General features: G+C 44.6%; 1 protein-coding gene across 28 annotated transcripts in view; it reads right to left on the reverse strand.

Moving 5' to 3' along the window:
• Positions 1 to 22,602, reverse strand: part of LOC139534247 (receptor-type tyrosine-protein phosphatase delta-like) — a 393,734-nt gene that overhangs the window by 344,601 nt on the left and 26,531 nt on the right. For all 28 annotated transcript variants that reach the window (XM_071333216.1, XM_071333215.1, XM_071333245.1 and 25 more), the window contains exon 3: positions 7,062 to 7,106. The gene's annotated coding sequence lies outside the window, so the exon portion shown is untranslated. The remainder of the gene's footprint in view (positions 1 to 7,061; positions 7,107 to 22,602) is intronic.

Raw genomic sequence — 22,602 nt, forward strand, 5'->3', positions numbered from 1 at the left:
ACCTGTTAGTCAGTGAATATACAGTGTAGATACAAATAATTATATCTACCCTGTTTGAATTACAGTCAAATTATGTGTTACTGGGTGACGTTGGCTAAATTAATAATTCTATCTACCCTGTTTGAGTTACAGTGGAATGATGGGTTACTGGAGAACCGTCTTCGGACATAAAGCTTATAGTGTTGTACAGTGTAAATATGTCAGTGTGGATCCTTATGAGGTTATACTGTCAATAGGATGTTGAGTTATGAATAACAATGTGGACACACCACTGTGGTGAATTGATCATGTGTTGTGTCCCTTGCAAATTATTATATTGTGCATCCTGTGAATGTTTTCCCCTTTATTTCTGTCTTGGACAAAACAGTGGTCACATCCACACACACACACACACACACACACATTCACTAGCACACTAATGCAAACACACACACACAAACACTTGGGGGATGCTCAGGGTCAAGTGGTGCTCAAGACGTGCTTCGAAAAATCCTGACGCTAGCAAATATTTCAAGACATTCTCTTTATTTACATGCAAGTTGCTGTCTCAGCCTGTTCAGTATTGTGATAATTTCCCATTTGAAAATCCTAACTTATATTACAGTCGTTGACGTAAAGGTTAACAAGCCTGAAGATTAGATCACTCTTACTTACTCTCTCTTTGCCCTTTCTTTAACTAAATATCTCTTCTCTCGCATATTCTCTCAATGTCACTCTGTTTCTGTCGGCTTCTTTGCTCGTTTGTCTGTCAGTCTGTTCTTCTCTATACATCTCTATTTTCTCCCCCTTCACTTCCCACCTCTCCCTCACGCTGTTTCTCCACTGTCTATCTCTGTCACCCTTTCTATGTTTAAATCTCTCCTTGCCTTCCTCTTAGAATCCTCCTATTCCCCCGCCTTCAATCTCTTCGCCTTTCTCTCTTTGACATTAATAGCGAGAGCTACTTGTTGTTCTCACCATATTTTCTTCCCCTGTTTGGCGGGAAACGCTGACAAAGTTGCCTCTGAATAGCTCTGCAATATAGGTGCTTTGACATTTCCTCCCCAAGATGTGGCGGCACATTATATTCCCAATAAATGCAGTATATTATGGCTATGGCAGCTGATGGTGGGGTGGATTCAACCCCTCGCACCTGCTTCTGCCAAGATTGCACACAAAACTTGAATTTCTGTGCCGACACGTTTCTGTGCCACACTATGCTCGGAAGCAGGCCTCCTTTCACTAATCTCTCTGCCTTATTCTCGCTCTGTAATCAACAGCGATTCATCTCCGGCATGTCTGCTTAGGATGTTACTGTATTCAACATGGGCTGCTTGACGCCGAGTGGTTTCTGAACCTGTGGTAATGACGCAGCAAAGCTATAAAAAAAAATAGGGATACAGAGAATTCGCTGTTTCTCAGAATTTGCGCGTATAATGTTAGTTGGGATGATGCCGGTTGAGTGGGACCTGTGTCATTACGGACAATGGGTCACATCTAGTCACCTACTGCACATCTGAAAGGACTGGAGAGGTGTAACATCTTCCAATCCGATTTGTACACATGCCGCTAGTGAGTAGGGGTCAGTACCTGTAGGGAGTAGGGGTTAGTACCTATAGAGAGTAGGGTTAGTACCTATAGGGCGTAGGGGTTAGTTCCTATACAGAGAAGGGGTTAGTACATATAGGGAGTAGGGGTTAGTACCTATAGAGAGTAGGGTTAGTACCTATAGGGCGTAGGGGTTAGTTCCTATACAGAGAAGGGGTTAGTACATATAGGGAGTAGGGGTTAGTACCTATATGGAGTAGGGTTAGTATCTATAGGGAATAGGATACGTGCATTTAGGGACTAGGGGTTAGTACCTATAGGGAGTAGGGGTTGGTACATATAGGGAGTCTGGGTTAGTTCCTATAGAGCGTAGGGGTTAGTACCTATATGGAGTAGGGTTTAGTACCTATAGGGAATAGGATACGTGCATTTAGGGACTAGGGGTTAGTACCTATAGGGAGTAGGGGTTGGTACATATAGGGAGTCGGGGTTAGTTCCTATAGAGAGTAGGGGTTAGTACCTATAGGGAATAGGATGCGTGCCTTTAGGGAGTAGGGGTTAGTACCTATAGGGAGTAGGGGTTGGTGCATATAGGGAGTAGGGGTTAGTTCCTATATGGAGTAGGGTTAGTAACTATAGGGAGTAGGATAAGTACCTATAGGGAGTAGAGGTTAGTTCAGTTAGGGAGTTGGGGTTTGTTCCGTTAGGGAGTAGGGTTAGTACCTATATGGAGTAGGGTTAGTATCTATAGGGAGTAGGGGTTAGTTCCTATATGGAGTAGGGTTAGTAACTATAGGGAGTAGGATAAGTACCTATAGGGAGTAGAGGTTAGTTCAGTTAGGGAGTTGGGGTTAGTACCTATATGGAGTAGGGTTAGTACCTATATGGAGTAGGGTTAGTATCTATAGGGAGTAGGGGTTAGTACCTATAGGGAATAGGATACGTGCCTTTAGGGAGTAGGGGTTAGTACCTATAGGGAGTAGGGGTTGGTACATATAGGGAGTAGGAGTTAGGTATATTTCTGGACCAGGTCATGGTTTCCTAAATAAAAGGACTTTAGCTACCCTGAGGGGACTGACACCAAGAAACAACAAGCCACAATGTGTACCTAGTCAGTTTGTTATCATCAGTGGACAATTCGGGCTTGTCAGTGTTCAACCAAATGTGACAAGAAGAGTCCTTCTTAAACTGATCCAAGACCTGTCTCATTAACATGTTAACTTCCATCAACTAATCACAGTGTATTGTTTACAAAATGGTGGCTTACTTCTAGCTTCACCAATAGCACACAGCAATCTAGTAGAAACTACAGAATCCTAATACCCTGACTACACAGCTCACGTCGAGTGTGCGAGCGTTGCAAAATAAATGTAGAAATCTATATTATTCAATTATTGCACCCACTCTGCTCGCGTGCGCCAACGAGCGTCTGCGTTGCCAAGGGCTAAAATTGAAGTCAGTTCTATTTGTGACCCAATTGTGCTGAGGGTCCTGCCTCTCCCATCTCTTCATTGTTTAATAGAAGCAGGTACCCACGTACCATTTCCTCATTGGTTATACCCACGTGGGTGACTGAAAGACGAACGAGGTCGGTGGTGGTAATGCACCTAATTTATGAAAGTTGCCAATCGCAATATAAAGTCCAGAGAAGAAAAAGCCTGGAAAGAGGAGAGATGACTAGAAACGATTCGGTTGACCGTTTTGTGTGTGGATTAATTGTCGGAGTAGAGGAACTTGTGCATTTAAGGTAAAATAACAACTCAATGTTTATAACCCAGGACAAATTAGCTAGCAAGTGCAAGCTAGCTAACTAAATTGCCATAAATGTTTAATGCTTTTCGACCTGTCCCCAAATTAATGTAATTGGTTCAGAGTTTGTTGTGATATTTTAACCTGCGTGTCGTGATCGCGTTTGATGTGGGGGAACCAAATAAATGTATGCACGATGGCGAACGCGCGCAGCCGGCTTGGGTTTTGTGTAAGGCTAATGGGAACAAGAGCAATATGGAGCAAAGAACCATCAGCTATTCTATTAGGCTTTTTAAGGTACAGTTTATGAAGCATGCCATAAGTGCTAATTCTAATTGTTTTTCAAGGTTCTTATAGGGTTACATATTGTTCTTTGTTGGCAAGGCTTCATTTAAAAAGGACGACAGAGGTTTGAGAGTAATGCTATGTACAACGCATATCTGTTTTTGGTGTTTGCGGGAAAAACCATCTCCCCATTGTATATGATTTTCAATATTGTTCTTGTCAAATGTATAAAAAATTGTTTTGAATTGAAATAAGTTGGCCACTGACATAAGAATGGCCACTGACATAGTACTATCACTAAAGGAAACTGAAACAGTTGATCATGTTAAAGTAAGGAGTTGTGGTTTGTAGAAACAGCTGCTATTTTGGTATGAATTACTGCTGCATTGATGGAAGCACATCCATTAACAGAGGTAGGACAACACCAGGCATAATACTTAGTCTGTATACTATGAGTACATTGTCACTCGATTCTATCTATCAGCAATGTTTGATATTATAAAGTACATATTCTATGTAGTGTAAAGGTCAGACAGACGAGTCTTTGCAATGTTGAGTCATTCTGGGATTTTATTCGTTACACCCCTGTAATTCAAAGTGATTATCATTAATATCATTCACATTGGAAGAAATTTCAGAGCAGCTTGTTGGAATATTCTCATATCCGGCGGGGCTGGCGCCGCCACTTTCACAGCGGACAGCAATATCGCACAGCCTTTGAGTTTATGCAAAGCGCCCCATCTCCCTTCAACAGTGCTCAGTCAGTGAGACCTTGGCAAATATCATTAAATTCTCTGATAACGTTTCTCTCGCTCTTTCCCACACTCTCTCCCCCGTTTTTTCCCCCTTCCTTTTTTTGTGCTGGCTATCACTCTGCGGCAGTGCACAGGGAAGAGAGTGCATTGATCTGCCAAAGTGAGCAGCCATTTCGCGGGGCAAGTCTCCGAGGTCCCTCCGCTTCTGAATGGGAATTGCTCATTTCACCTGGGCGCCTTGCTTAGCGAGGCTAAAGGGGAGCCCCGCCAGGAGGGAGTGGAACCCGGCGCCAGGGCTTGGTGGGCGGGAGATAAGACCTTGACTCGCTAGTGCTACTGGATCTCCAACCTCTCTCTTGCTTTCTCTTTCACGTTTGCTCTCTTCTTCTCACTCTACCTCAGTCACTCACGTGCACACTCACGTTCCTTTGCCACTCTCTCTCATTCTCTTTCTCGCTCGCCCTCTGCCTCTCAGCTACCGGCAGTTAGCCTGGCGGGTAGGAGCGTTGGGCCAGTAAGGTTGCTGGATCGATTCCCCGAGATGATAAGGTAAAAATGCCTGAGCAAGGCAATTAACCCACTGTTCCGCCTGCAACGAGGACGTGGATGTCGAATAAGGCAGCCCTCCGCACCTCTCTAATTCAGAGGAGTTGGGTTAAATGCGAAAGACACATTTCAGTTGAATGCATTAAGTTGTACAACTGACTAGGTATCCCCCTTTCCCTCTCTTGGTTTCCCTACAAATATGTGAGAGGCCAACTGAACTAAATGACTATTGCCCCGTAACACTCACTTCTGTCATCATGAAGTACTTTGAGATCATATCACCTCTACCTTACCTGACACCCTAGACCCACAATTTTCTTACTGCCCCAAAATATCCACTGACGATGCAATCGCCATCACACTACACACTGCCCTATACCACCTGGACAGGAGGAATACCTATGTAAGAATGCTGTTCATTGACTATAGCTCAGCATTCAACACCATAGTACCCTCCAAACTCACCATTAAGCTCAAGGCCCTGGGTCTGAACCCTGCCCTGTGCAACTGGGTCCTGGACTACATGACGGGCCGCCCCCAGGTGGTGAAGGCAGGAAACAACACCTCCACTTCGCTGAGCCTCAATACAAGGGCCCCACAAGGACGCATGCTCAGCCCCCTCCTGTACTCCCTGTTCACCCATGACTGCATGGCCACGCACGCCTCCAAATCAATCATCAAGTTTGCAGACGACACAACAGTATTTGGCCTGATTACCAACAATGACGAGACAGCCTACAGAGAGGAGGTGAGGACCCTGGGTGTGTGGTGCCAGGAAAATAACCTCTCACCCAACGTCAACAAAACAAAGGAGCTGATCGTGGACTTCAGGAAACAGCAGAGGGGGCACCGCCCTATCCACATCGACGGGACCGCAGTGGCAACTGCACCGCCCGCAACTGCACGGCTCTCCAGAGGGTGGTGCGGTCTGCCCAATGCATCATCTGGGGCAAACTACCTGCCCTCCAGGACACCTACAGCGTCCGATGTCACAGGAAGGCCAAAAAGTACAACAACCACCCAAGCCACTGCCTGTTCACCCCACTATCATCCAGAAGGCGAGGTCAGTACATGTGCATCAACGCTGGGAAACTCCCAGTACAGAGATTTAGCGCTATCCTATTTGCCTTGCAAATGTACCATGTATTTACAATCCTCTGTCCCATGTAGCTCAGTTGATAGAGCAAGGCACTTGCAACGCCAGGGTTGTGGGTCCAATTCCCACAAAGGACCAGTATGAGAATGTATGCACTCACTACTATAAGTCACTCTGGATAAGAGCGTCTGCTAAATGACTGTAAATTATGTCCAAAGCAGGTGTTAAGGCAATCAACTATTTTAGATGTAAATCTGTTAGACAAAGTCTCAGTGGTTGAATGTTTTGAATAGCAACGTAGACCGTTATCAGAGTTGTGGAATGATCCAAACAATATGTAAACAAATGTTAATTCAAATGTTAATTCAACTCGTCTCAAACTTGTGCAGCCTCAATATGCTGCCCACCTAATTCTTCAGAAGTCCGCAACGCAATCCAGCCAGCCACTTCATTCCACTACTTCATTCATCTGATATTGCAAATACATCCTCCTCACCAGCCACATCCCTATCCAGTCTATCTCTCCTAGTCTCTCTCCTCTGCGACAGTCTCATCACGCTCTATCAATCAGGCTTCTGAAGCCTGGCACACAGCACAAGGCACGGCCAGTCTGGCCTCATCAGAGCCAGTCAGTCAGTCTCCCTCTCTCTCTCTGTCTCTTGGCTTGGCAGATACAGACTTTTCTCTTCACTAACCAAGGGAGAGATGGCAGAACAATGATCCGAGCTGAGCCATCTGATTTGGGATTGATTCCGTTTCAATGTAAGAGATTGATTGGAAAATATTTCAGTGAGGACTATTTTATATGTTTGTTTTCAATTCAGAGAGAGACTATTTAATTTAGGTGTAAATGATCTGAAATGACTGATTTTCAAATGGAATTAATCCCAATCCAAAGGCTAACTGAAATCATAATTAATGTATTGTATTGTTATACCCATTGTGGCTAATCTATTGTCCACACCTTAACAAAATGATGGTGTGGGCTACCAGTGTCAGGCTTGTTAACCTACTCAGGCAGCTCCGGGACTCACTGTATGGACAGAATGGCTCCAAATTGACAATCACATTTCAACACCACCACATCCATCTCAAACTCTTACCTCCTCTCAAGCCTCATCCTGTGGTTGTCGTCTCAGGAAAGAGAACTGGAACGACATGAGAGAGAGAGAAAATATTACATTTTTTGTAATTTAGCAGACACTCTTATACAGAGCAACTAGGGTTAAGTGCCTTGCTCAAGGGTACATCGACATCATTTTAACCTAGTCAGCTCAGGGATTCAAACCAGAAACCTTTCATTTACCGGCCAAACGCTCTTAAACGCTAGGCTACCGGGCACCCTAAACATCTATGACTCAGGAAACATAACATCTTGTCACAGAAATACTATTATTAATAAAGCATAGCATCATATTTCAATGTTGATTTGTTTATAGAATTAACCATTATGTAACAGCAAAACAATGTCTTATCATTGGCACCATTTCGGTGCCAAACTCCCGCTTGGCAGGTAATACTACTTAGCAGAAATATTGATCAGCTTTGGGGCCTATGATGAAAACACATGTAATTACATTCTCCTTAAATTACAATTGCGAGTTATTCAGAAAATATACAATTTACTGTGCTGGGAAGATTTTTTCAGGCTATTTCCTGCCAAAAGCATTAGCAGATGCTGCAGTGCCCATACAAGCCTGTGGACTAATATTCTTGTAAATGATTAGCTGCTTATTGAACCAACGGAGAAATGTGCTTTAGGTTGTTCCGACAAACTGATTCATAATGAATGATACAATTATTTTGTTTTGCCAAATTGGGTGCACCCTAATTTCAGTCATCATGCTTAAGACATCATGATGGTGGTGGGTTTAATTGTATGAGAAGGACCTCCTTGAAAACTGTGGAAACTGTGGCGGACATCAGTTGCCATGGCAAGACAACTGATTTGAAATGTGTGAGTGCAGTTCTTTTAAAATTCCTGGGGAAATTATGATCATTGGATTAATCATATCTAAGATGTGAATGTTAGTCATAGCTGAGAAATCAACCTGAACTTCTCATGGCCTGAACCTTCTCAGATGTCTGCATTTGCATAAACCACTGCTTTCAATTACTTTAAATACATTTTACAAGTAGGGGAGAGCGGGGTAAGTTGAGCCAAAGGGGTAAGTTGAGCTTCCCTTGTTGCTAGGAAACCATACACAAAATGAATAATTTTACCAAATATTTAGGAAGAGGTCATCATTTCAAGGAGTATGTGAAGGAAGAAACCACATGGAAAAAGTGGTAAGCAAGTTAGATTCAAAAAACGGATTTTCACCAAGTGAAAGAAATGTTTTGGTGTTTGAACATTCATCATTATTGTATCTAAACCAAAGTAAAATAGTTCTATACATCAGTTGGGGTCTCTATTAGCTTCAATATGAGGTCCTAAACCTAGCATGAATGTGCATCCTTGTAGTACAAATGGACTAATATAGTACAAATGTTTGCCTTGGTTTGCCTTGGGGTAACCATGATTGAGCTAATGGAAAGTTGAGCAAATTGAAGTGTTTGCAAGGCATTATTGCTGGGATATGAGGTAACAACAGGGGCCTGGTGAATGTTAAAAGTGTTTCAAAAAAGTACAAAGTGTTTGTCCGGTGTTAAGCGTGTGTTATAAGATGCTTCAAATGATTAAAATTCAAAAATTGTTTGGGATTATATTGAATTGGGTTTGGGAAATAAAGATAGACATGGTTTTAAAATGGTAGTGGTAATATTTTATTCAGTACAGAGATTTGTTGGTGGCTTAACTAACCCTGTCATGCAGCTTAACTTGCCCCATACCCGGGGTAAGTTGTGCCAAGAGACCACTTTTTTTGGACAAGCTATGCTTTCAAAACTGTAACGTTTACATACATTCTGATAATTTCCAGTGCCCCTGCACATTGACTCTGTACTAGTACCCCCTGTATATAGGCTTGCTATTGTTATTTTACTGCTGCTGTTTAATTATTTGTTACTTTTATTTTCAATATTTTACTTATCTATTTTATACTTAACACTTATTTTTCTGAAAACATTGTTGGTTAAGGGCTTGTGAGTAAGCATTTCACTAAGGTCTACTACACCTGCTGTATTCGGCGCATTTGACAAATACAATTTGATTTGATATATATCATCCTGAAATATATGTAGATATATTTGTGAGAAAGAATACTATATTTCCTTTGATGGAGTGATGCTGAAGGTAAAATATTACTCCACTTACCCAACTCTCCCCTAAACAGAGGATGGAAAAAAGTGGTTACGCAAGTAAGAGGGTGGTTCAGTCTCGGCCCTCAAATACCTGCCTGAAACAATACTGTTGGTTTCATAATTCCCCTCTACTTTGTTCACCTGATAAGCCCTGTCCATACTAACGAACACACATATTGAAATGTAGAACTGGGGGATATTAGGGGACGTCCATTTTGATGTGGCAAGGAATAAATAATTAGGATCCGATTTGGCCCTATAATTATAACATTATCACAAAGATAAATGAAAATGAACAACGTTTTGATGGATTCTGGGCCAGAAGATGGCACAGAGGTTGGGTTGGCCGAGCAAGGAAAAAGACGAAAAAAATAAAATAATAATAACAGAAAAAGTGACAAGAAAGATATCGGCACAGTTTCCTGTCCGGGGCACAGCCATATTTCATTACACAGCATTGAGGCTTAGGATGCAATCAAGCATATTTAGCTGTCCTCGTCTCGGCCCAGAGCAATTATTACTCCCCAGTTTTTTACTGTGCTCTGCCATGGGGAAAATGAAACTCGGTACTTATCAACTCAGTGCATAGACAAGTGACTGGGGCGAAGGCAGCTGGACAGGACCCGAGCCATAGGTTACCTTTGAATCCATTAGCTTTGTAACATCAGCACATTGGTGAGATAGAGCGATAACCATAAAAATGGCACCCAAAAAGGCATTGTTATTTGCATTAATATAGGACGAGGCCAAACAGAGGGAAAGATCAAGAAGGGAATGTGAGGGTTTATGACCTGTGGCAGCGCTTCGCTGTCTGCATCTCTGAAATATCTAGCCCTACACTTGTCAGGCTTTGTGCCTGATTATATTATCATGGTTGGCAATCAATGGCACCGCATCATCCCTCAGCCCTAAAGGCAAATGTGACACATAGGCCTACTATAATCTGACTACCGGATCTGTGCTCTACTAGTTAAAGTTCTTGTTGATGATATTACCATTTTGAGATTTTGCCATTAAGCGTTATAGCAGTTGTGGTGGATGAATCAGAATTAGTTGGGTAACATAAGTAATTAAGATGTCATATCTGCATAATATGATACACTTTTTATATTAGAATGTATTTCTAATAGACTCTAGTGTTGGCAGTTGCATTTCTTCCCTCAGCTGGGGCTCAGTCACTTGGGGCCCAGAGAGGGGAGAGGTCAGGCTTGTCTTTTACATGTCTCTGGTGCTATGCAGAATATCAGAAAGGGAAGAGGACAGGATGGAACATTGTCTTCATATGTGAATGTATCTGTTAACCATGTGAAGGGATGGCGTGATTAAGGGGGAACCAATTACTTGTCTCCACAATGTCTGTGCGCAAGTCCCTCCCTCCTTTCGCATTGGGGGGAGGTGTAGGGCAGTGTCTGGAACCATTGTATGTCCTCTCTGATGTTGCACTTATGCTGGGATAGTGTATGACCTAGAGGCTCACTCCCCTCAGTGAGTTTGTCCAGGAGAGGGGTCAAGAAGGGGTTTACTTGAGATGGGTATATCTAGAGTTGACAATTGATTTATGCCATTGGATGAGATGGTGTTTTTGTGCTATGAAGTACCAGGAACGGGATTAGAACCAAACTGAACGATAATTTATAGTGAATGTTATCTGGCTAAGGGATACTCCTTTCTCAATTATAAAGTCCCTTTGTGAACTGTTCCTAAGATCTGTGGTTCGTCATGTAGGTTGAGAGGGGTGTATCTTGGCTATAAAAGATCTTTGTACTTTTCTGTTGTCACTTTCAATGGTTCATTAGAGATGGTGCATGTCAGGTTTTGGCCCGGACTGTTCTGGTTTTTTGTCACTAGATGTCCCCATTGCACCTTTTTTGTACCTTTTGTTTTTTCCCTTGCTCTATTATTGTTTGCACCTGTATGTCGTTCCCTTGTTAGTATTTAATCCCTGTGTGTTCCTTAGTTCCTTGCTCAGTGTTTGTATGTTAGCACCCAGCCCCAGCCCAAGCCTTGTTGTGAACATATATTTTTCTCTTGTTGGATTTTCCAGAGGTTCTCTGGTTTTGTTCTTTTGTATTTTGGATTAGTCTTTTAGGTTTGTTTTTTCCCTTGCTGTTTTTACCACTTTGTGGATTTTCTTTGTATTTTGGAAGTTATCTATTTTTTATTAAACCACCATCTCTAGTACTGCTGTGTCTGCCTCATCTTCTGGGTTCTGCCGATTTAGTGACTGTTTCTCGCACCGGGTCCTGACAGAAACACTGAGCCATTAAAATGAACCCAGAGGCAGCCAGTACCCAGGACTTTTTTCCCATGCTGTCCCACCACGAGGGGACTGTCCAACGTCACGAAGCTGCTCTGGTTCAGCAAGAGGCCTTAATGGCTGGACATTCTCAACTTCTGTCGGAGATGATGACTTCCATAAAGCAGATTTCTGATCAACTTTCTCCTGCAACCGCTTCTGCTCCAGTTCATCAGATTCAAGTGCCCGTGGCAGTTAACCCCCTGGCTGAACCTCGTCTGCCGCCTCCCCAACGGTTCTCAGGTGATCCGAGTGGTTGTAAGGGGTTTTTCACCCAATGTTCTCTCTCCTTCGAGCTGCAACCCTCGTCATTTCCCACCGACCGGTCCAAGATAGCATATATCATCACCCTGCTGTCGGAAAAAGCCCTAGCCTGGGCTACTGCTGTGTGGGATGCCCAAAGTCCCTGCTGTGCCAGCTACTCTACCTTTGCTGATGAATTCAAGCGAGTGTTTCAAGGTCCTACCAGCGGTCCTGACTCAGCCAAACAGCTCCTGACTCTCCGCCAAGGTCGGCGCAGCGTGACGGACTATGCCATCCAGTTCCGCACGGTGGCAGCAGCGAGTGGCTGGAATGACGAGGCGCTCACAGTGTGCTTTTTGAAGGGTCTTTCCGACACCATCCAAGATGAACTGGCCACTCGGGAACCACCGGACAACCTCGAGTCCCTGATCAAGTTGGCTTCACGCATAGACCAGCGTCTGAGAGAGAGAGAGCTCAACCGTAGATCTCTCACCCTAGCTCCTATCGGTCCCAGCTCCGAGTCTCCACCTTTATCCCCGCTGACTCCACCGGAACCCATGCAGGTTGGACGCATCTCCCAGGCTGAGAGAGACCGCCGGATGAGGGAGCGATGCTGTCTATATTGCGGCAAACCGGGCCATTTCCTCTCCACGTGTCCCGGGCTCCAGGGAAAACGCACTCTCCCGTGCAGGCCTGGGAGGACTGTAACGGGAAACATAACCTCCTCCCATCCATCCAACTCCCGCCTGCTCATTCCAGTTACCCTTTCCTGGGACAACCACGAGCTTCCCCTTCAAGCCTTGGTAGACTCTGGAGCCGCAGGTAACTTCATGGATGGTGTCTGGGCGAAGGAGAATGGCGTTCCCTCTGAACCTCTAAGTGACCCCATAAGGGTTACTACGTTGGATGGAAGTCCTTTGGGATCTGGACTTGTCACTCGTGTCACTACCCCCTTGCGTCTTTCAGTTTCCCAACACCAGGAAGTGATGAACTTTCATCTGACCTCGTGTTCCGAGTTCCCTCTCGTCCTTGGATACCCCTGGCTTCACAGCCATAACCCTCACATCGACTGGTCTGTGGGCACTATCAAGCAGTGGGGTCCTACGTGCCAAGCCACTTGTATCTTCCCAAGTTCCCAGAGTTCCCCTCCCGAGTCTCTAGAATCCATCGACCTGTCCCGAGTTCCCGAGTGTTACCATGACCTCAAACCGGTATTTAGCAAACAGAGGGCCACCAAACTACCACCCCATAGACCTTACGATTGCCCCATCGACCTGTTTCCGGGCACCTGCCCCCCCAGGGGTCGGATCTTTTCCCTATCTCCTCCCGAACGAGCTGCTATGGATACCTACATCAAGGACGCTCTGGCAGCAGGCCTCATGCGTCCATCCACCTCGCCGGCGGGAGCAGGGTTTTTCTTTGTGGCCAAAAAAGACGGGGGATTACGTCCTTGCATCGACTACCGGGGACTTAATGCCATAACCGTCCGTAACCGCTACCCGCTACCCCTTATGGCCACAGCCTTTGAGCTGCTCCAGGAAGCAGTGGTCTTCACTAAGCTTGACCTGCGGAACGCATACCATCTTGTGCGGATCAAACCCGGTGACGAGTGGAAGACCGCTTTCAACACGCCTACTGGTCACTACGAATACTTGGTGATGCCCTTCGGCCTGACCAACGCCCCGGCTGTGTTCCAAGCGCTCATAAACGATGTGCTTAGGGATATGCTTAACATTTTCGTGTTTGTTTACTTGGATGACATCCTCATCTTTTCGAGCTCCCTTCAAGAACACACTAAGCATGTCAGACAAGTGCTCAAACGCCTCCTAGACAGCCATTTGTACGTTAAGCCGGAAAAGTGTGAATTCCATTCCTCTCGAGTACAGTTCCTGGGATTTGTAGTGGAACCCGGTCGAGTCCAGATGGACCCCAAGAAGGTAGGGGCGGTAGCAGATTGGCCCACCCCCAAGTCCGTTAAGGAAGTTCAGCGTTTCCTGGGCTTCACTAACTTCTACCGCAAGTTCATCAAGAACTTCAGCTCGGTGGCAGCCCCTCTCTCAGCTTTAACCAAGGGTGGCAACACAAGGTTTCTGTGGGGAAGAGAAGCTGAGACGGCCTTCCAAGGACTCAAGCAGCGCATCCTCTCTGCTCCCATCCTGACACTACCGACGGCGGATGAACCTTTTGTGGTGGAGGTAGACGCATCAGAGGTTGGTGTTGGAGCTGTCCTGTCTCAGAGGGGTGAAGACAAGAGGCTTCATCCTTGCGCCTTCTTCTCTCACCGGCTTACCCCGGCCGAGAGGAATTACGATGTGGGGGATCGTGAACTCCTAGCGGTTAAGATGGCATTGAAGGAATGGAGACACTGGCTCGAGGGGGCTTCTCAACCGTTTCAAGTGCTTACGGACCACAAAAATCTGGAGTATATCCAGCAGGCGAAGCGGTTGAACTCCAGACAAGCTCGATGGTCTCTTTTCTTCAGCCGATTCCAGTTTATTCTCACCTATAGACCCGGGTCGAAGAATCTCAAACCGGATGCCTTGTCACGAGTCTACTCTCCTGCCATTCGAGAAGATACTGACATGACTGTTCTTCCTGCCGCTAAGATCGTGGCTCCGATCTCGTGGCAAGTGGAGGATACCGTGAAACAAGCTCAAGCCATCGAACCGGGCCCTGGAGGAGGTCCTGCTAATCGGTTGTTTGTTCCCAAGGCAGCAAGGTCCCAAGTCCTTCTGTGGGGGCACTCCTCTCGCCTCACCTGTCACCCGGGCGTAGGTCGCACCTTGGAGTTCATCCAGCGTAAGTTCTGGTGGCCCACCATAAAAGAAGACGTTGCCACTTTCGTCAAGGCCTGTTCCGTGTGCTGCCAGGGCAAATCTTCTCACCTCCGCCCTCAAGGACTCCTTCACCCTTTATCTATTCCCCACCGACCCTGGTCCCATATCTCGCTGGACTTTATTACTGGCCTTCCTCCGTCCCATGGTAATACTACGATCCTAGTCATCATCGACAGGTTTTCTAAGGCGGCCAGGTTTGTTCCCTTGACCAAATTACCTTCTGCCAAGGAAACAGCTGAGTTGGTGATTAACCATGTGTTCCGAGTCTTTGGCATCCCGCAAGATATGGTTTCCGACAGAGGTCCCCAGTTCGCCTCAAGGTTTTGGAAGGCCTTCTGCCAACTCATAGGGGCCACGGCCAGTTTATCTTCAGGGTACCATCCGGAGTCCAACGGCCAAACTGAGAGGATGAATCAGGAGCTGGAAACCACCCTCAGATGTATGGTTTCCAACAACCCATCCACATGGTCATCCTTCATTGTTTGGGCTGAGTACGCGCACAACACCTTGTGCTCCTCCTCCACTGGTATATCCCCGCACGAGTGTCAGTTTGGCTATGCTCCTCTATTGTTCCCGGACCAGGAGGCAGAAGTCAGAGTGCCTTCAGCCTCGAGGTTCATCAGACGCTGTCGGCTTACGTGGAAGAAGGCCCGTCTTAATCTTCTGCGTTCCTCTCAGCAGTACCAACGACAAGCCAACAGACGTCGCCGTCCCGGTCCTACCCTGTACCCCGGCCAGAGAGTATGGCTCTCAAAAAAAAACTTACCGCTACGGGTGGAGTCTCGCAAGCTGTCCCAGAGATTCATCGGACCCTTTAAGATTGCCAGGAGAGTCAATCCCGTTACTTTTCGCCTGCACTTACCCAGATCCCTTAAAATCAATCCCACATTTCACATTTCTTTATTAAAACCTGTTGTTTTTTCTCCCCTTATTCCGGCAGGCAGACCTCCCCCTCCGCCCCGTGTCATCGGAGGCCAGTCGGCTTATACCGTCCACCGGATACTGGACTCCCGCCGGGTGCAGCGGTCCTGGCAGTATCTGGTGTACTGGGAAGGCTACGGTCCCGAGGAGCGCTCCTGGGTTCCTGCCAAGGACATACTGGACCCTGACCTCATTCGTCAGTTCAGGGCCCTCCACCCTGAGAAGGCTGGTAGGAACGTCAGGAGCCGTTCCTAGGAGGGGGATTCTGTCAGGTTTTGGCCAGGACTGTTCTGGTTTTTTGTCACTAGATGTCCCCATTGCACCTTTTTTGTACCTTTTGTATTTTCCCTTGCTCTATTATTGTTTGCACCTGTATGTCGTTCCCTTGTTAGTATTTAATCCCTGTGTGTTCCTTAGTTCCTTGCTCAGTGTTTGTATGTTAGCACCCAGCCCCAGCCCAAGCCTTGTTGTGAACATATATTTTTCTCTTGTTGGATTTTCCAGAGGTTCTCTGGTTTTGTTCTTTTGTATTTTGGATTAGTCTTTTAGGTTTGTTTTTTCCCTTGCTGTTTTTACCACTTTGTGGATTTTCTTTGTATTTTGGAAGTTATCTATTTTTTATTAAACCACCATCTCTAGTACTGCTGTGTCTGCCTCATCTTCTGGGTTCTGCCGATTTAGTGACTGTTTCTCGCACCGGGTCCTGACAGTGCATCATTGAAAGTAAAATGGTATTGCAAAGCTCTTATTATTAAAGATGTAGTTGAAGTATAACTCTGACTGGTGTGTGAAGTTTGTAACTCTCCTCATTTGGTAAAGCAGAAATAAGCCACCACACAGTCTAACCTGTAAATGTCTGTTCTTTTCAGTTTGCAGAGAAGACATCAAAACATTTAGCATGTCATTTATATTTGTGTTTTTATATAGTTATGTACAATGTAAGTGACAAAGTAAAGTGGCATTTTAGCATACCTAATTTTGAAAATCATTGACATTTGAATTTGAGTAGTATACACTGACAGAGCAGAGTGGACAAAAAACAAGGCCGAAATGACTGGTAATTTGTGCATCGGCCACCACAACAGCATTAAAGTGGGCAGGTGCATAACTGGAACTATGTCAGTCAGTGGCATATCAAAGTATATCTAAGACATCCCCCAGCCTCATCCCTCCTTCATAACCTGGTGTAATGAGACCCCTGATAAGGGTTTTGAGAAGATCCCAAATGTACGAAGTCTAAGGTAGTCCAGGGAAACTCACAGGCCTTCTCTATTAATCTAGTGAAATTAAACCCTTCTCAAAGGTTTCTGAGGGGACCTGCAGTGGACAGGCGGAGACAAGGTGAGGTTCTGGTTTAATCTCTGAAGGTACTTGAGAAACTCCACCACTGATCTGGGGTCAGTGGCACTCTGCAGGTGACATGGATGATCTGCCGAGCAGGTTTGCAAACAAGTATACACGCACATGCATGCTCCCTCGGACACACACACACAAGTGCACACACACTCACTCACACACACACAAAATAATCTCACTCGAACTGCACTTCCACTGGCGTAGTGCAGTAATAGTGCAGTAATAACCACAAGGACGGGGTTACGACTCATTTGTGACTTTGCCATTTTTCGGAATTCTGATTTTATTTGTCACATGCGCCGAATACATAGACCTTACAGTGAAATGCTTACTTATAAGTCCTTATGCAAATAGTCTGGGTAGAAATTTGATTAGCTGTTCAGGAGTTTTATGGCATGGAGGTAGAAGCTGTTTAGAAGCCTCAAGGACCTAAACTTGGTGCTCCAGTACTGCTTGCCATGCGATAGCAGAGAGAACAGTCTATGACAATTTTTAGGGCCTTTCTCTGACACCGCCTGGTATAGAGGTCCTGGATGGTAGGAAGCTTGGCCCTGGTGATGTACTGGGCCGCACGCACTACCCTCTGTAGTGCCTTGCAGTCGGAGGCCGAGCAGTTGCCATACCAGGCAGTGATGCAACCCGTCAGGACCTCTCGATGGTGCAGCTGTAAAACCTTTTGAGGATCTGAGGACCCATGTCAAATGTTTTCAGTTTCCTGAGGGGGAATAGGTTTTGTCGTGCCCTCTTCACGACTGTCTTGGTGTGCTTGGACCATGTTAGTTTGTTAGTGATGTGGACGCCAAGTCACTTGAAGCTCTCAACCTGCTCCACTATAGCCCTGTCGATGAGAATGGGGGTGTGCTCGGTCCTCCTTTTCCTGCAGTCCACAATCATCTCCTTGTCTTGATCGCATTGAGGGAGAGGTTGTTGTCCTTGCATCACACGGTCAGGTCTCTGACCTCCTCCCTATAGGCTGTCTCATCGTTGTCTGTGATCAGGCCTACCACTGTTGTGTCATCAGCAAACTTAATGATGGTGTTGGAGTCGTGCCTGTCCATGCAGTCATGAGTGAACAGGGAGTATAGGAGGGGACTGAGCACGCACCCCTAAAGGGCCCGTGTTGAGGATCTGCTTGGCGGATGTGTTACCTTCCCGTACCACCTGGGGGCGGCTCTTCAGGAAGTCCAGGATCCAGTTGCAGAGGGAGGTGTTTAGTTCCAGGGTCCATAGCTTAGTGATAAGCTTTGAGGGCACTATGGTGTTGAACGCTGAGCTGTAGTCGATGAACAGCATTCTCACATAGGTGTTCCTTTTGTCCAGGTGTGAAAGGGCAGTGTGGAGTGCAATAGAGATTGCGTCATCTGTGGATCTGTTGGGACGGTATTCAAATTGGAGTGGGTTTAGGATTTCTGGGATAATGGTGTTGATGTGAGCCGTGACCAGCCTCTCAAAGCATTTCATGGCTACAGACGTGAGTGCTACGGGTCGGTAGTCATTTAGGCAGGTTACCTTAGTGTTCTTGGGCACAGAGACTATGGTGGTCTGCTTGAAACATGTTGGTATTACAGACTCAGACAGGGAGAGATTGAAAATGTCAGTGAAAACACTAGCCACGTGGTCAGAGCATGCTCGGAATACACATCCTGGTAGTCCGTCTGGCCCTGCGGCCTTGTGAATGTTGACCTGTTTAAAGGTCTTACTCACATCGGCTGTGGAGAGTGTGATCACACAGTCATCCGGAACAGCTGATGCTCTCATGCATGTTTCAGTGTTACTTGCCTCGAAGCGAGCATATTTAGCTTGTCTGGTAGGCTCGTGGCACTGGGCAGCTCTCGGATATACCTTGAAATAACTTGAAAAATAGAATGATTTGAAAAGGTGTAACTTTGCATTGGGAATTTTGATCCGTATACTAATGCAAATCCATATGTTACATGTGGTTACGTTTATGCTACCTTACCTTTAAGTATCACTCCAAAAAAACATACCATGATGATGGAAAGTAGACACCAAAATATCAGATGTGAATATTCCATTGATTTTGTGGAGCTAATGGTCCATGTTTAGTCCAGAGGCACCGGTGCCAGCCGCAGCATTAGTATCCATCTGGGGGACTTGTGTTCTTTCGGTGGCAGTATTTCTCCATTCCGAATCCTGTCTAGTTTCTGGGCATCCTCCCCAAACCCATAACTCAAATCTCCCCCTACTCCCCAGCGATTGGGCTGTCATAATCATCAGCATTATACTTCCTCAATGGACCTGATTTACAAATGTGGACATGGTAGCTGCACGGCGCCAGGGGTAAACTCAGGGCTATCTCCCATCTCCCAACCCATTTGTCTTCATACTCCATCACTATGAGGACTACTGGTAGTGAACCTGAGATTCCAAACAGCATTACGAGGACGTATGACATAAGCATTCTCCAAAAACGGTATACTGTAGGTCTACCTTGTGAAATGTTGAGGGCCGTCTCCTATCACCCAAACTATTTGTCTCTACTCCATCATTATGATGAATACCGGTAGTGAAGATGAGATTCCAAACAGCATTATGAGGACATATGAGGTACAGTAAGTATGTTCACAGTAGGTCTACCTTGTGAAACCTTGACTTTGTTGACCTGGGAGTGTGGGATCCAGTTCCTGGTGTATAATTTGCATAACATTATATTTTTATGATACAAATATACTAAGGTCATCAATTTTGAATATTATCCTAGAAATGGGCCATTATTATGTAAATTGTATTCCTAAACTCATAGAAAATTGTTGCAACTGTGGCTACAAAGATAGTCATTTGTGCTGTTTAAACAAGGCTATGTTTGCATTTTTAACATTGCATTTTTTGACAGCATGCATTTATGACACATTCTTTTGAATGCAATATTCAAAAGGACTTTGATCATGGTTGAAAAGCCTTTGGGTAAACCCATGACCCTTTCTTCACCCCCCTCATCCATACAATATTTAATACAATATATCCTATTAGCCTGTATTTACCCACTGTTCTGGGCCTCTTAAATGATAGGCCACAGAAATATAATATAACACACACACACAATAGCATTTATAAGTGGCTTCCAAACCCCTTGTAGATACTGTAGCTTCCCTTCGGTTATCACTGTTTGAATATGGCCAGCATATTAAAAGCACTCGGCATATACGGGGGAAGACTGAAGAAAATGTATTTATGTTTAGAATATTTCTCTAGAAAGATGGGGTTTGTTAGCGAAGCCTCATCTTGTCAAACATTTGTTTTATTACTTTTCCTTTTTATGAAAAATAACATTCCAATGTGAGAAAAGAAAAGAAAATGACTTTATTCTACTCAGCTTTCACCAGGGATAGCTGGGGATTGGATTGTGATTTCGTTGGACAGTGTATACCATGTGTATCCCGTACATATGACTAATAGAACTTGAAACTTGAACGTGTTGAATTATGTGTTGCAGGCAAGTCTGGCAATACAAACAAAGACATGATAGTACATGGAAAATGCCATCCATGGACAACTGACAGCTTCATTAAATTAATTAATTAACGAATAATGGCAACATTGTTTAGTCATGAATGAATGAATGATCCAAATCAATCAGATCAGATGAATGCAATAGTCAAAAGAGGCTTCCCCTCCATGCATGTCCTTCTAAGGGACCCTATATAAGGCTTTGAACATGTTGCTTTAAGCCAGCTTTGTCTTTAGATCAGCGGAGGAGAATGAAAGAAGACAAGGATACGACACCACCTAAGATGTAGGAGAAGCTGGAGACGTCGGAGAAGAGAAGATAGGCGTTGACAGTCAAGAGAACGGACACCTGTCAAATGATGGCTTGGGTGTCTTCTATAGAATCTGCCTGTTCACCCTCAAGACGCACACAATCACTGACTCAATTAAAGAGAATGCACACACACACTTAGCCCTTTAAACTCATACCTGTAGACAGGTTGAAAATGACAGATTTGGGCACTGATAAATGCCTTAATTTGAACGCAGTGGATGTACTGTAACATGCTATACATGACGTCAAAGCTCTGGCTCTGCGCTTCACAGGGTTTTGACTGACAGACGTTTTGAACTTGAGCTCTGTGCACAACAAGAAGTTGCCCCCATCCCTCCTGCTAATTTGCCAACTTTTGCACATTTTTTGTTGTCTGAGGGAAATGCTGTAAATTAAGAGGACTATGTCTTTTGAAAGATGGAGACGTTGAGGATTATAATAAATACCGCTTTGATGTCGTACAAGCAAGCCAAACACCCAATATGCATTTCACATTTCCATATCATAAAACGCATGTAATATACAGTGTCAATGTTTATGATCACTATGTTTGATGTACAGTCACAAGATGACATGGCGTCAAACCCTGGGTTGATTTGAACAAAATGAGCCTGTGTTTGTCTATTGTGAAGAAAATTTGTTGTGACACACGCACCTGAATGCACTCATGACTTTTCTCTATGAGCACAAAAATGACGATCCGTTTCCCTGAATTGTATTGTGAAAGCCTAATGCTGTACTATCATATTTTATAACTTAGCTAGTCATGTTGATAATAGAACAGTCTTTCAAATGATGTCCACCTGACCAAGATTGCGATTTTTAATGGACCATTTTTGGATTGCATAAACAACAACAATAATTGTGTGATGGTGGGGATGCAGGGTTTTGTTCTAAACAAAATAACTACAAGTGTGCTTCCTCTAGTTCCTAAACGGCACAGCTAGTAGAGCTAAACAAGGACCTTTAGAGTTGAAGAATATTCTTGTGTCATAAAACTGCATTTAATTAACTTAAGTGCATTAACTGAAGAGGTGTGTGGTCACTTGGAGACAGTAGTTAGTACGCTCACTCAAATCCTTGTCATTTCAAACCCTTGTAATGTTGCACCTACCCCATATTTCCAGGGATATTCACATAATGTTATTGAATGTATCCAGAGTATACTCAGATTTTGTCATCAACAAATGCGATGAAAAGTAAATGTAAAATGCACATAAAATCAACAGTGTAATGTTTGGATTCAGTCTTGTGTCAGGTGAACGGTTGTGCCCTCACCTTTGGTCTAATAATTTCCCCATAATATCCAAACTGTTCCCTTTCAATTGCTACCATTGTTATGCATATGCATTTCATATTTCTTCTATAAGAAACATTTCAATTTAGCCCTATCCATATAGGCCAATTCCCAGGAGGGTAAAGTGTTAAACACACAGATCCATATGTGCACGGGCATGTATGCACTTGCATGCACCACACACACAAAATAAAAATGTATCCTCAAGGTATGTCCCATTTCTGAAATACACGCCCTGAAAAGAGCTGCATTGGCTCATGTGTGTGTGTGTGTGTGTGTGTGTGTGTGTGTGTGTGTGTGTGTGTGTGTGTGTGTGTGTGTGTGTGTGTCCGCCTCTTCTGGCACTCCTCATGTGGAAGGCGTCTGTGATAAGCTCAGGCATACATTCTCATACTGTTGAGTTGGAGGCTCCATGGATGAAGAATAAATGCAGGAACATGAAATCAACCAACCAAGTGGGTTTGGCAGCAGAGACAAATAGATGCCTACAGTCCACATAATAAAATGCATTAAGTTATAAGTTATTCAGTATTTTTATAACCTTGTCTTAAGTGGTACTTCATCCTCAAAACATTAACATCAATGAAATTAAAAGAATGACAAATGGCTAATTCATCAAATCCTCTTTTATATAATCTACCTTCTACAGAACTCTATGTTTCTATTTTGG

The sequence above is a fragment of the Salvelinus alpinus genome, chromosome 11 (assembly GCF_045679555.1).
Source record: "Salvelinus alpinus chromosome 11, SLU_Salpinus.1, whole genome shotgun sequence".
Taxonomy (NCBI): domain Eukaryota; kingdom Metazoa; phylum Chordata; class Actinopteri; order Salmoniformes; family Salmonidae; genus Salvelinus; species Salvelinus alpinus.